Source organism: Spermophilus citellus (genome assembly GCF_964194105.1).
Source record: "Spermophilus citellus genome assembly, chromosome: X".
In the NCBI taxonomy this organism is placed as follows: Eukaryota; Metazoa; Chordata; class Mammalia; order Rodentia; family Sciuridae; genus Spermophilus; species Spermophilus citellus.
In genome coordinates this window covers 65842099-65854486 of record NC_138190.1, presented here as the reverse complement: position 1 = coordinate 65854486, position 12388 = coordinate 65842099, and the positions used below count along the sequence as shown (strand labels likewise).

Below are 12388 nucleotides of genomic sequence, written 5' to 3'. Positions count from 1 at the left end.
AGGTGTGGATACTAGCCAAAGCCTCATAACATAATATCCAAACTGTATCACTCATTATATCAAGAACCAGGAAGATCTCAAACTGAAAGGAAAAAAAAAAAGACAATAGATAGATCCCAACACTGAAATGAGAGATATTTAAATTACCTGACAAAGATTTTAAAGCAGACATGATAAAAATGTTTCAATAAGTAATTGTAAACATTCTTCAGGCATGGAAAATAGAAAGTATCAGCAATGACATCAAAGATATAAAAAACAAAATGCAAATTTTAGAATTGAAAAATATAGTAGCCAGAATTAAAAAGATGGACTCAACAGCAGAACCGAAGGGACAAAGGAAAGAATGAGTGAACTGGAAAACTTAACAATAGAAATTAATAAATTTGAAAAAGCAGAAAATAAATTTTAAAAATTAACCTCCAGGACTATGGCTAAATATCTAATATTCATTTCATCAAAGGCTCAGGAGAAGAGACAAGAAGTATGGCTGAAAAAGTATTCTAAGAAGAGTAGGAAACTTTCCAAATTTATCAAGGAACATATAGGTTCAAAAGGTTGAACCCTAAACAGGATAAAACAAAACAGTTCACACCAAAACACATCACAGTCAAACGTCTGAAAATGAAAGATAAAAAATTGTTGAAAGCAATGACATCAACAGCACAGTCCACAAGGGATGTTAGACCTCATCAGAATTAAAAAATTTTAAATCAGCATACTATAGTGATAAGGCCACACAAATGTTTATAGTAGCTCAATTCACAATAGCTAATATATGGAGCTAACCTAGGTGCCCTTCAACAGATGAATGCATAAAGAAAATGTGGTATATATACACAATGGAATATTACTCAGCCATAAAGTAGAATGATTTTTGTACATTCACTGGTAAATGGATGGTTCTAGAGACTAGAGTATCATGCTAAGTGAAATAAGGCAACCCCCCAAAACCAAAAGTATGGATGCTAACCCACAACAAGGGTGAGGGGAATAGAAGTTCTGTGGATTAGACAAAGGGGAATAAAGGAAAGGGAGCATGGATAGGAATAGAAAATATAGTGGAATGAATCAGACACAACTTTCCTATGTTCATATATGAATACACCACCAGTGAAACTCCACCTGATATACAACCACAAGAATGGGATCCTAATTAGAATAAGTTAAACTCCATGTATGTATGTCAAAATGTACTGTCAAATATAACTAAAAGAAACAAAAATTTGGAAAAAAAAGAAAAATCTGTGTTTAACAAAAGACCCTATGGAAAGAACAAAAAGATACATGTCTCACGAAGGAATAATATCTAGACTATATGAGAAATTTTCAATGGGCTGGGGATGTGGTTCAGTGACAGAGCACATGCCTAGAATGCATGAGGCCTTAAGTTCCATCCCCAACCCTGCAATAAACAAACTCTCAAGACTCAATAGTTTAAAATACTGATGAAAATGGGTAAAAACCTCAAAGAGATACTTTATAGAAGAGGGTGTACAATGGCAAATAAACGTCAAAAGATTTAGTATCATTAGTCATTTGGTAAATGCAAATTGAAGCCATAATGGAATATCACTATGCATGTATCAGAAGAGCTAAAATTTAAAAAAAAAATATGACAACACCAAATGCTAGCAAGGATGGGAAGACTCTGTAACACTCATATATTGTTAACGGGAATATAAAATGATTTATACAACATGCAAAACAGTTTGTAAAATTCTTAAAGTACTAAATATGAAGCTTCTGTATGACCCAGTAAGTATAATCTTGGGGATTTGTCCCAGAGAAAAGAAAACTTATGTTCACACAAAAACCTGGGCATGAATGTTTGTCCCAGCTTTATTTGTTGTAACCCTAAATTAAAAACAATCCATATCACCTTCAAAAGTTGTATGGTTAAACTGTGGTACATCCACACCACAATATAAAAAGGAATGAATGGTTGATACATCATCTAGATGAATATCCAGACAATTATGCTGAATGAAATGATCCAAATCTCAAAGTTACTCAGTATATTATTCTATTTATATAGCATTCCTAAAGTGACAAAATTATGGAAATAGAGAAGGGATTAGTTATTGCCAGGAATTAAGGAGGGAATGGAAACAGGAGAGAATTGGGTGTTACTACAAAAGAACAATAGGAAATATACCTATAGTGATGGAAATATTCTGCATTTCACTGTATCAGTGTCAACATCCTGGTTGTGATATCATACCATAGTTTTTTTGCAAGCTGTTATCATGGTACAAAACTGGGTAAAGGGTATACAGAACATCTCTGTATTGCATCTTACAACTGTATGTTACAATAATTAATTAAACTGCAAATTTTAATTTAAAACATGTGTAACAGTCCCTGCTAACTACTTCTTTTTTCCAAATTACCACTTTGCCAATGCCCTGCAACACATTTCTAGTTAGGAGCTAATGGATTGATGAGTCTTCTTTATAATGTTGAAGATGGGGAAAAAATATATATATATGTATATATATATATATGTTGTAGATATACATAATAACTTTAATTTATTTATTTATTTTTATGTGATGCTGAGGATCAAACCCAGTGCCCCACATGCATGAGGCAAGCACTCTGTCACTGAGCCACAATCCCAGTCCCAAGAAGATGGACTTTTGAGAAACCTAGAAAGTGGAATGGGAAAGCTAGTTAGGAGACTTCTTTATTTTCTGTGAGTGGCCTGGTAGAGGTAGAATATTCACAGGTGGACTGCACATATGTGGGCATGCATGCATGTGTTCAATGTGTCTGTGAGTGTGTGTGTGTGTGTGTGTGTGTGTGTGTGTGTGTGTGTATAAGAGAGAGCATCTTCAATGACTAGGAGGGAATAACCCAGGATGCAGAATAGAGGGAGGGAAACCCTCTGCCAAGATTTGTAATACTTATTAGAAATCTTTCCATTCTCTCTTTAAGCCCAATCTCAGATGTTTCCTGAATAAGTCTGCTTGTGATTATTTTTTAGGCAACACTGCCACTAATGTCAGAATTGTTATACTGCACCTTGAATTACATGTTGTTGGCCTGGAGACAGCAACAAGATACTGCCCAGGTGCAGACTGACTAGGACTGGAACAGATCACCTCAGGCCTTGCTACATCTTCTTTTGAATTGCGACAAATGCAAAGAATGAGATTTCTGGACCTCATCATGGCTGCTGTGGTGTTCAGGAAACAGCTGGCTCTACTCAAAATTGTTGCAGAGACCCTTTTAAATAATGAGGTAGAGCTACCGAACTATGTTCAGTTCTGGGTTTTGAAGGATTTTTTAATTTTATTTTTTAGTTGAAGTTGGACACAATACCATTGTTATATTTATTTATTTTTATGTGGTACTGAAGCTCAAACCCAGAGCCTTGCCTGCGCTAGGCAAGCACTCTACCTCTGAGCCACAACCCCAGCCCCAGTTTTGAAAGATTTTGAGGGGTCTTCATGTTGGATATTTTGGGGGCTCTCTCCATCTCCCAAATCATGAGGGCACCAGAAGTGGAGCTGGGAATAGTAGTAATATAGCCCAGGTAGTATAATTAAAGTCCCCACTATTGGGGGTGCTGATCAGGCTGTGGTTTGTAAGCAGTCCGGTTGTATGTCAGAATCCGTGAGAGGAGTGAGATGTTGGATATTAGATGTATAGACATAAGCAGTTTCTGTTGTGAAGCTATCTGATATAGTAACTACCCTCTAATTTGTTGTCATGGATGCTATAAGGAATGGAGGAAGAAGGTAAATTTTCATACTGAACTCTTCCATGTACAAGGTCTTCTCGGGTGCAGAACTGTCATTTTTTTTCTGGAGCAGTGTCCTCAATGTAAGACAAAGTGGAATGCAGTATGTATCCCCCATGTGTGTTAGAAATGTAGCACTCCCTCCCCACCCCCCCCACCCCCCACCCCCGGCTGACCACCACCAAGTTTAGGAAGGGGCAGGAGCCAGGGAAAGGTATCACATTCAATCTTATGTTTGTAAAGGAGTGTCTAACTTGTATCTCCAGGAAGACTGAAACTTCCTGTCAGGCAGGGGATCTGCTTTCTCCTCTTCCTTTATTCTTAGCAATATCTAGTGCAACCCCTACTCTGTCATCCAAGTTTTGTTGCTTTCCACGTTCTTATCTTTGATCTCTAAAGGCATTAACAGAAGCAATAACCCAACATGCAGAGGGGTGGGAGGCAAATACTCCACACCAGAAATTGTTTTGAAATCTTTTTATTCTCTCTTAGAGTTAAAGCCCAATTTCAGATGTTTCCTGAATAATTCTGGCCCTTGTGATTATTTGTTAGGCAATACTGTCTCTAGTGTCAGAGATACTGCACTGCACTTTGAATTATGTGTTGGTGGCCCGGAGGCAGCTAGATACCCGTCAGGTGAGCCCCTGCATATTGCTGGGATAAATATACAACTTCTATGTGCCAGTGCCTGGAGAAAAAAAGGTAAGAATCTATACAAATGTCACAGAAAGCACTAAAGCTCAGAAGAATCATCTCTGAAATCATAGTAAAAGAGAGGGCATGTTAATCATAGCAATTGTAGGAGTTTAGTGTGAGTTTTCCAACCAGAGGATCCATCATGTGACTTTTTAATTTATTTTTTCATATTTTTAGTGGTGCACTAAAGTTGTACATAATGATGGGAATCATTACATATATTTTTAAATATTTTTATTAGTTGTTGATGGACCTTTATTTTATTTACTTATTTATATGTGGTGCTGAGAGTCAAACCCAATGCCTTACAGGTGCTAGGTGAACACTCTACCACTGAGCCACAACCCCAGCCCCTCATTATATATTCTCACATGCACACAAAATAACAATACATTTTGATCAATATTCTATCATGCGATTTTGAAAGACAGAGATAGCAGTCATTCTGGATGTATGGTGTGGAACTGTGTTTTGTGCTGGAAACAGTAGGTAGGAATCAGACCTGGTGGCCAATGTATATTTAGAAGAGATTTTTTTTCTGGCTTATCACCTGGTCAAAGACTTGTGGGAAGACAACAAAAGATACCCCAGATCTGTGGTTTTAAAATATCAGTTCAAGAACTATGTAATTTAAAAGATGCACTGGAGGGCATAAGAGGTGTTGTTTAGGTGGAGTGCTTTTTAGCATTCTAGGTAACTCATGATAATTGGAAATATGAACATATTTGTGAGACATTACAGAATTCTGATGTACATGATTTGTTTTTTGGATTGTGGGTTGTTGATCGAGTGGTTTGGTGACTGATGCTGAAGGATGATGTTGCCATTAACAGGAAGGGGGATGGTGGAGGACAAGTGCAGGAGATGCCATACTGTATTTTACAATAATCTTTTATTGAACATGAAAAAATTTGAGGTTTATTCCATGAACTTTCTACATTGTTTCCAGCCACGTACTCATTTTGTTAAATGGCATTGCCACAATAATATTTGAGATAAGGCAAAAAGATGGAGGGCAGACCCTTTATGAATACTTACTGACAGAGAGAGAGAGGGCGAGCCTAGTCATGGGCAGGCACAAACAGACTCTCAGGATAATGATAGCTATTTTAGGGCTGGGGATGTGGCTCAAGTGGTAGCACGCTTGCCTGGCACCACATACAAACAAAGATGTTGTGTCCACCAAAAACTAAAAAAATAAATATTAAAATTCTCTCTCTCTCTCTCTCTCTCTCTCTCTCTCAAAAAAAAAATGATAGCTATTTTATATCTGGGCCCATAGTCAAGTGTCCTCTAGCTACTTGTGTGCTGAGAATATTGGTAGAAGACTATTCCCGTTCATTTTTCTAGGACAATATGTATAATAGGCCACAAGGTAACAATTATATACAAATTACAACAAAAAATTTCATGGAGACTACACCTCAAACTTACCTGTGTAATTTAACTCATATTAGTTTGCCTTAGTGGTTCTCTTTATGCCTTTGAGAATAGGCCTTTCCAGGGGGCTGGGGTTGTTGCTCACTGGTAGAGCACTTGCCTAGCATGTGTGAGGCCCTGGGTTCAATCCTCAGCACTACATAAAAATAAATAAATAAAATAAAGGTATTGTATTCATCTACAACTACAAAAAATGTTTTAAAAAATAATAGGCCTTTCCAATTATCAAGAATATAAGTAACAATAAATATTGGCAAGGATGTGAAGAAACGGGTACACTCATACATTGCTGGTGGGACTGCAAATTGGTGCAACCACTCTGGAAAGCAGTATAGATTACTCAGAAAATGTGGAATGGAACCACCATTTGACCCAGTTATCTGCCTCCTTGGCATATACCTAAAGGACTTATTTTAATAATAGCATTCTATAATGACACAACCACATCAATATTTATAGCAGCTCAATTCACAATAGCTAAACTATGGAACCCACCTAGGTTCCCTTCAACAGATGAATGGATAAAGAAAATGTGGTATATATACACAATGGAATATTACTTAGCCATAAATAAGAATGAAATTATGGCATTTGCCAGTAAATGGGTGGATCTAGAGACTATCATGCTCAGTGAAATAAGCCAATCCCAAAAAACCAAAGGCTGAATGTTCTCTCTGATATATGAATGCTAACTCACAATAAGCCAGGGCGTGGGGTGGAGGGAAGAATAGAAGTTTGCTCATTAAGACAAATGGGAATGAAGGGAATGGAGGGAGATAGGAATAGTAAAGACAGTAGAATGAATTGGACATAACTTTTCCATGTTCTTATATGAATACACGACCAGTATAACTCCACATCATGTACAAGTACAAAAATGGGAAGTTATACTCCATGTATGTGTGGTATGTCAAAATATGTTCCACTGTCATGTATAACTAAAAAGAACAAATTTTTAAAAATTTTAAAAATAGGCCTTTTGCCGAGTTTGATGGCACATGCCTGCAATCCCAGTGGCTTGGGAGGCTGAGGCAGGAGGATCTTGAGTTCAAAGCCAGCATCAGCAACTTAGTGAGGCCCCAAGCAACTCAGTGAGATTCTGTCTTTAAATAAAATACAAAAAAGGGCTGGGGATGTGGCTCAGTGGTTAAGTGACCCTGAGTTCAATCCCTGGTAACTCCCCCCACCAAAATGGGCCTTTCTTTTGTATTACTTTCTTCCCACTCACATATGTACATGGGTACAAAAATCTCTGAGTTAGGGCATATTGCCAACTTACTTAACTTCACAATTCCTCATTTTTACCTTTTCCTGTAAGTGAAACAGTTGAGAAAAATTTGAACTTCTAGGACAAGATACATTGAATCTACTCCTGGTTTCACCATTATACAATATGGGACCTAAAAACACTACCTAGATGTTTTTCCTTAGCTCTTATCAATTATGGGAGAACAAAGGGACTTTAAATGATCTAAATTATCCTATATTTTCCTCAGGACTTCTTTCACTATTTCCCTGAGAAGTTTTTATGTTTCCCATTGTCTATAAACTTTCTGGCCTGTGACAACAGCCCCATTCTTTTTGTGGGGGCTAGAGCATCTGTGACCAGGTTTTTAGAGTGTATATTAGGTAACAGGTTGTTTTTCTTCCTTTCATTTCCTCCCAAAGCTTATTTCTTCATTCTAACCTGTATGATCTACATTTGTTTATGGGATTGCTATCGTCCCTCATCACCCATTCATGTCAGGCTTCCAGGCTTCTCCATGTATATGCTCTGGGCCCTGAATAATAATGGATGAGAAGGATAAACTGTGCCTGCAGACTGGAGGAGAAGGGGAACCTAGACAGTGTACTCTGGAGAAAGCTGGGAAAGATCATCCCATAGGTTATACACAACATGAGGAGGAAAGTTAGAGCCAAGGCAAGAGCAGAGGCTATTTTTTAAGATATCTAATAATTTAGGATCACTAGTGCCTAGATTGTGGGAATAGATAGTGGTCTACAAAGAAGGGCTCTATTTATTAATAATTTAGTATGTTCGTGTCATTTGTTCATTCTGCAGTGCTTTTTTAGATACTGTTGTTTACAAGCAAGAAAGAGTCTCTGAGTTCAAGGATACTAACTTGTGAGGAGAGAGAATTAAAAAAAATTCAGCATATAGTGACCTACTAATTCTAATAATATTAAATAATATTTACTAAATGCTATATATGGTGCCAAGAACTGTTTTAAGTACTTTGTAAAGATTTGCTCATTTTATACTCATCACAAACCCTATCATTTAGTATTGTTATTATCCCTATTTCGTAGGTTATAAAATAGAGGCATTGAGAAGTTAGGTAACCTACCCAAATTCACATACCATTTTACTGGAATAGTGTAGTGGGCCACACAAGGTCAGCTTATTAGATGGGCTTACATTTTTAATGAAGGAATTCTGGAGAAAATTAAATTTGAAATGTAATTTAAAGGGTGAGGAGGAAATACTAGGCTAATAGGGTGAGAGATAGTGTTTAAGACTGAGTGATGGGCATGTGTACAAAAGCATGGAGAGAATTGGAAAATCTGCACTTTGGGTATGGTATTGGCAGAGGGATACTAGTGGCCTGGACACTTGAGGATTTGGGATTTTATGTAGAAAGCTCAAGGATATTGTTCATCAGGAGTTCACAGAAGGTTAGTCTGATTGAATCATACAATCAGACTGTGGTCAGCCAAGCTGTGGTTATTTATTTGAGAGGAGCTTTTTTTTAATAGAGCTTGTGTAGACCTGGGGTTATGTGAATGTGGAGTGCTGGAGCAATTAGTAGAAAGAACTCAGGGAGAAAAACAGGGAAAAAATAAATGCATATTACAGTAATATTTCTTTGCAAGGACCTCTCCCTCCACTAGGGCCCAATTCCAGAACATTATTTGAGTCCAAAAATTAGGCAACTCCTAATCCACTGTCTCTGTGGTCAAATTGTACCCAGAAATATTTGTTGAAGTTTCAGGAAGGAGATGTCAGATATGTATGATCCAATCTGTAGACCTCTGGGGGTGAAATTACTATACATATTTATATTTCAGGCCCTTGTGGTGGCTACTGTTTCAGGTAAGAAATGGTGTGACTGGGACATTTTTCTCTTCTTGAACAAGTTGGAGAAATTACATGGAGATCTGTTATAAGTAGGATGTAAATTTATTTCAACATGGTTAGAGGTATGACTGCTGAAATAACTGCTTGGTGATGGGAGTCCCCCAGACTCTTTGAACCCTGAAGACTCCTTGTAGGGACCACAAGTAACATCTAGAGGTTGTTGGGGATCATGGAAACAGAAGTCAACAAGAGGCCATCATGGAAGTCTTTCCTCTGAAACCCAACAGACTATAGATTCCATTTCTCGAATTTGGCTTTCTAAATACCTGTAAGATGCTTCCACTTCTCTTTAACTCTCTTCACATGTAAGAAGTAAAGACAGTTATATTCTCTTCTACAGCCTTGCCTTCCTATCAGTTCATTTTACTGCTGCTAGAGTGATCTCTCTGAGAGCCAAATAAGATTGTCAACTCCTTGCCTGCCAATCTCCTTAATAGGATGAGATGGCTCTTCCTAATCTGCTCAATTTTCAGTCTCTCACCATTTTTCCTTCTCCCTCTTTTTAGATACACTTAACACTTATACTTCCCCGCAATGGACTACACTCTCTGTTGTTACCTCCAGGCCTATTGTGTTTTTTCTTCCAGGAAAACTCAGACCTCCCTGAACTACTTGATACTTTTCCTGAAGAACAGAACAAGACCAGAAGGAGTGAATGGTGAGTATGACTGAATTTGAAAGCAGGTAAATTTGCTATAAAGTTGCTGCAATAGACCCAAACACTGGGTTTCAGGCCTTAACTAGGACAATGATCATATGAATATTAAAGAAGGGCTCACGGGGCTGCAGTTGTGGCTCAGTGGAAGAGTGGTTGCCTCATATGGGTGAGGCACTGGGTTCAATTCTCAGCACCACATATAAATAAATAAAATAAAGATCCAACAACTAAAAAATATTTAAAAGAAAGAAAGACTCACCTCACGGATACAACAGAGATAAAAACAATAGAGGTCACATTATTTGTATATATACTCTTCAGTAATCCTGACTCTTTCCCCTGACTGTAATTCCAGGTTTACTGTGCCTAGGGACAGGACATGTAGACTTAAATGTAAACCCATCTCAATGAAATTCAGAAATCCATCATCTCTCCCTGTTTGATTCCATAGATGGTGTGCACAGAGAAATCCACTCAGGCTTTTCTAGTACCAGTCAATCTGATTTTCTGAGCTAAGTGTTTCTTAATAGTAACTACTTAGATAGACCCTGATTTTCCATTTTTCCCCATTTTTATTGTAACAGATACAATGATGGTTTATCTTTTAAGGTAGTTGTTCTTAACTTTGCTGTATGTTGGAATTCACCCACAGATCTTCAGAAAATACTAATGTCTGTCCTCTACCTCATACATTATGATTTAATAGATATGTGGTGTGACATGAATATGAGAGCTTTTTACAGCTCTCCCCAGGTTAAAATATGCATAAAAGTTTGAAAACTACTGCTTTAAGGACTTCTGCATAATCATGACTGATAGTAGAGCTTTGAGTGGAAGTGTATTCTGGGAGAAGAGCAGAGCTGTCTCTTTGACAGACTAATGTGTTATTCATGGCACATTCTCTGTGAACGATCCAGGTGAAAGAGTAAGGTTTCCTGAAGGAATATTGTGCACCTCATCACTGTAAGACATTGGATGTCATGAGTAAATAGAGATTTATATGAAGGGAAATGCCAGATGATCAAATGTGTATTTTAAAGTCTTGAATCAGTATTGGAGATGGACTGAAGTAAGAGGTGGAACAAAGAGAAAAGATGAGATAATTCTTTCTAATCTGGTAAAAGATTATTGAAATAGTCTGACCAAGGGTGAGGATGTGGGAGTGTGAATAAGCAAAAGAGGTTGGATTATTTGGCAAACCCTGTCTTCATGTCACTCATTCATCTATCTGCAAAGGTGGCAAAGGTAGAGAAAAGAGATGTGGCAATCAAGTGATAAGTTGAACCTTCCCCAGATCTGCTTAGCACAGGTAGTCAAGAAGGAGGAAAGGCAGAAAGTACTAAAGAGAGAAAATGTTGAAGTTGTCTTAATGAGGAGTTACTGATCTAGCCATGACCTATGTGAGTAGCAGCACTTGCTCCCCGAAATACAATGAAGAGATGGTTAGTGATCCCTGAATAGGCCTGGCATAGGAAGAGAAGCAGAAGCTTCTGTTCCCCCAAACCAAGAACTCTACTGTAACTTCTCTTGCTAGATCTTTATGTAGCCAGAGTGACCTGTCCAAGTGTAGAAATAGCCATGAATCATGCTCTTTCTTGAAATGACTTCCCATTACCCTTGTGGAGGATGAATGAATTCACTACACATCAAATTGGCTGAAAAAGCTCTTAGAAAGATGGCTTCTTTTCTCTAACCTTTTTCTCTGGCTACAAGACCCCTGATGATTTTCTCCAAAGCCATTGGAGTTTCTTATTTGCTTCCTGTCACCCTCTGTGCCTACTTTTATCATAGAACTTAGATTAAGTACCTGAATAACCTGGTGACTCTAATCTCTATAATGCACCTTAAGAGCAATGACAATATCTCATTAGCTATTGTATTCTCAGATTGTCAGATGTAAGGTCTGACAAACTGTACACACAATAAATAAATAAATGAATAAATTGGTGAGTTTATTAACTTAGGTATTTTGTTATAGGAATGGAAAACAAACTAACACAATAGCTGATGGATTGGCAACTCAGTCTCTGAACCCAAACTCCCAGTTCATCATTTAATAGCTGTATATCCTTGGTCAATCTTATTAATATCCCTGTACTTTAGTTTTATCATGTGTAAAATGGAGGAAATAATTGCACATATCTGTGGGGTTGTTAGGATGATTAGAAGAGTTAATATTTTAAAAGTACTTAAAACAGCGTCTGATATATGATAAATGCATATACATGTTTGTTTTCAAAAACAGACCAATAACTTTGGAGTTACAGTACCTTTTTTATACTAGGTCTTAAATCCAGGGGCTTATGCATTTATCCCTAGCCCTTTTGATTTTTTTTTAAATTTTATTTATTCAATTTGCCCAGGATAGCTTCAAATTTGAGATCCTCTGATCTTAGGCTCCCAAATAGCTAGAATTATAGACATGTGCCACCATGCCCAGCTGGAATCATAGCTCTACACTATGAAATTTTAAAGCGATGATGATGTAAGTAAATGGTCAAAGAAGCTAAGTCTTTGTAAATGGAGAGGAAGGGTAAGGAAGGAAAAGAGAATATGCACCTGTACACAGGGCTAGGTGTAAGGTGTGGTGATGAAAAACATCTGGATGATGTCCTTAATATTGTCCATTTCTAGTGAATGTTATTTGCATTCATCCCTTGTGGAAAATCACAACCAGGAAAGAGTCCTTCTTATTACCTCCGTTTTC

At 37.5% G+C, this 12388-nt stretch overlaps 1 long non-coding RNA gene across 2 annotated transcripts in view; it reads left to right on the top strand.

The window, feature by feature from the left end:
* LOC308638799 overlaps positions 1-12388 on the top strand; it is a 227649-nt gene that overhangs the window by 25816 nt on the left and 189445 nt on the right. For both annotated transcript variants that reach the window (XR_014019930.1, XR_014019931.1), the window contains exon 2: positions 9611-9681. This is a non-coding gene — a long non-coding RNA (uncharacterized lncRNA). The remainder of the gene's footprint in view (positions 1-9610; positions 9682-12388) is intronic.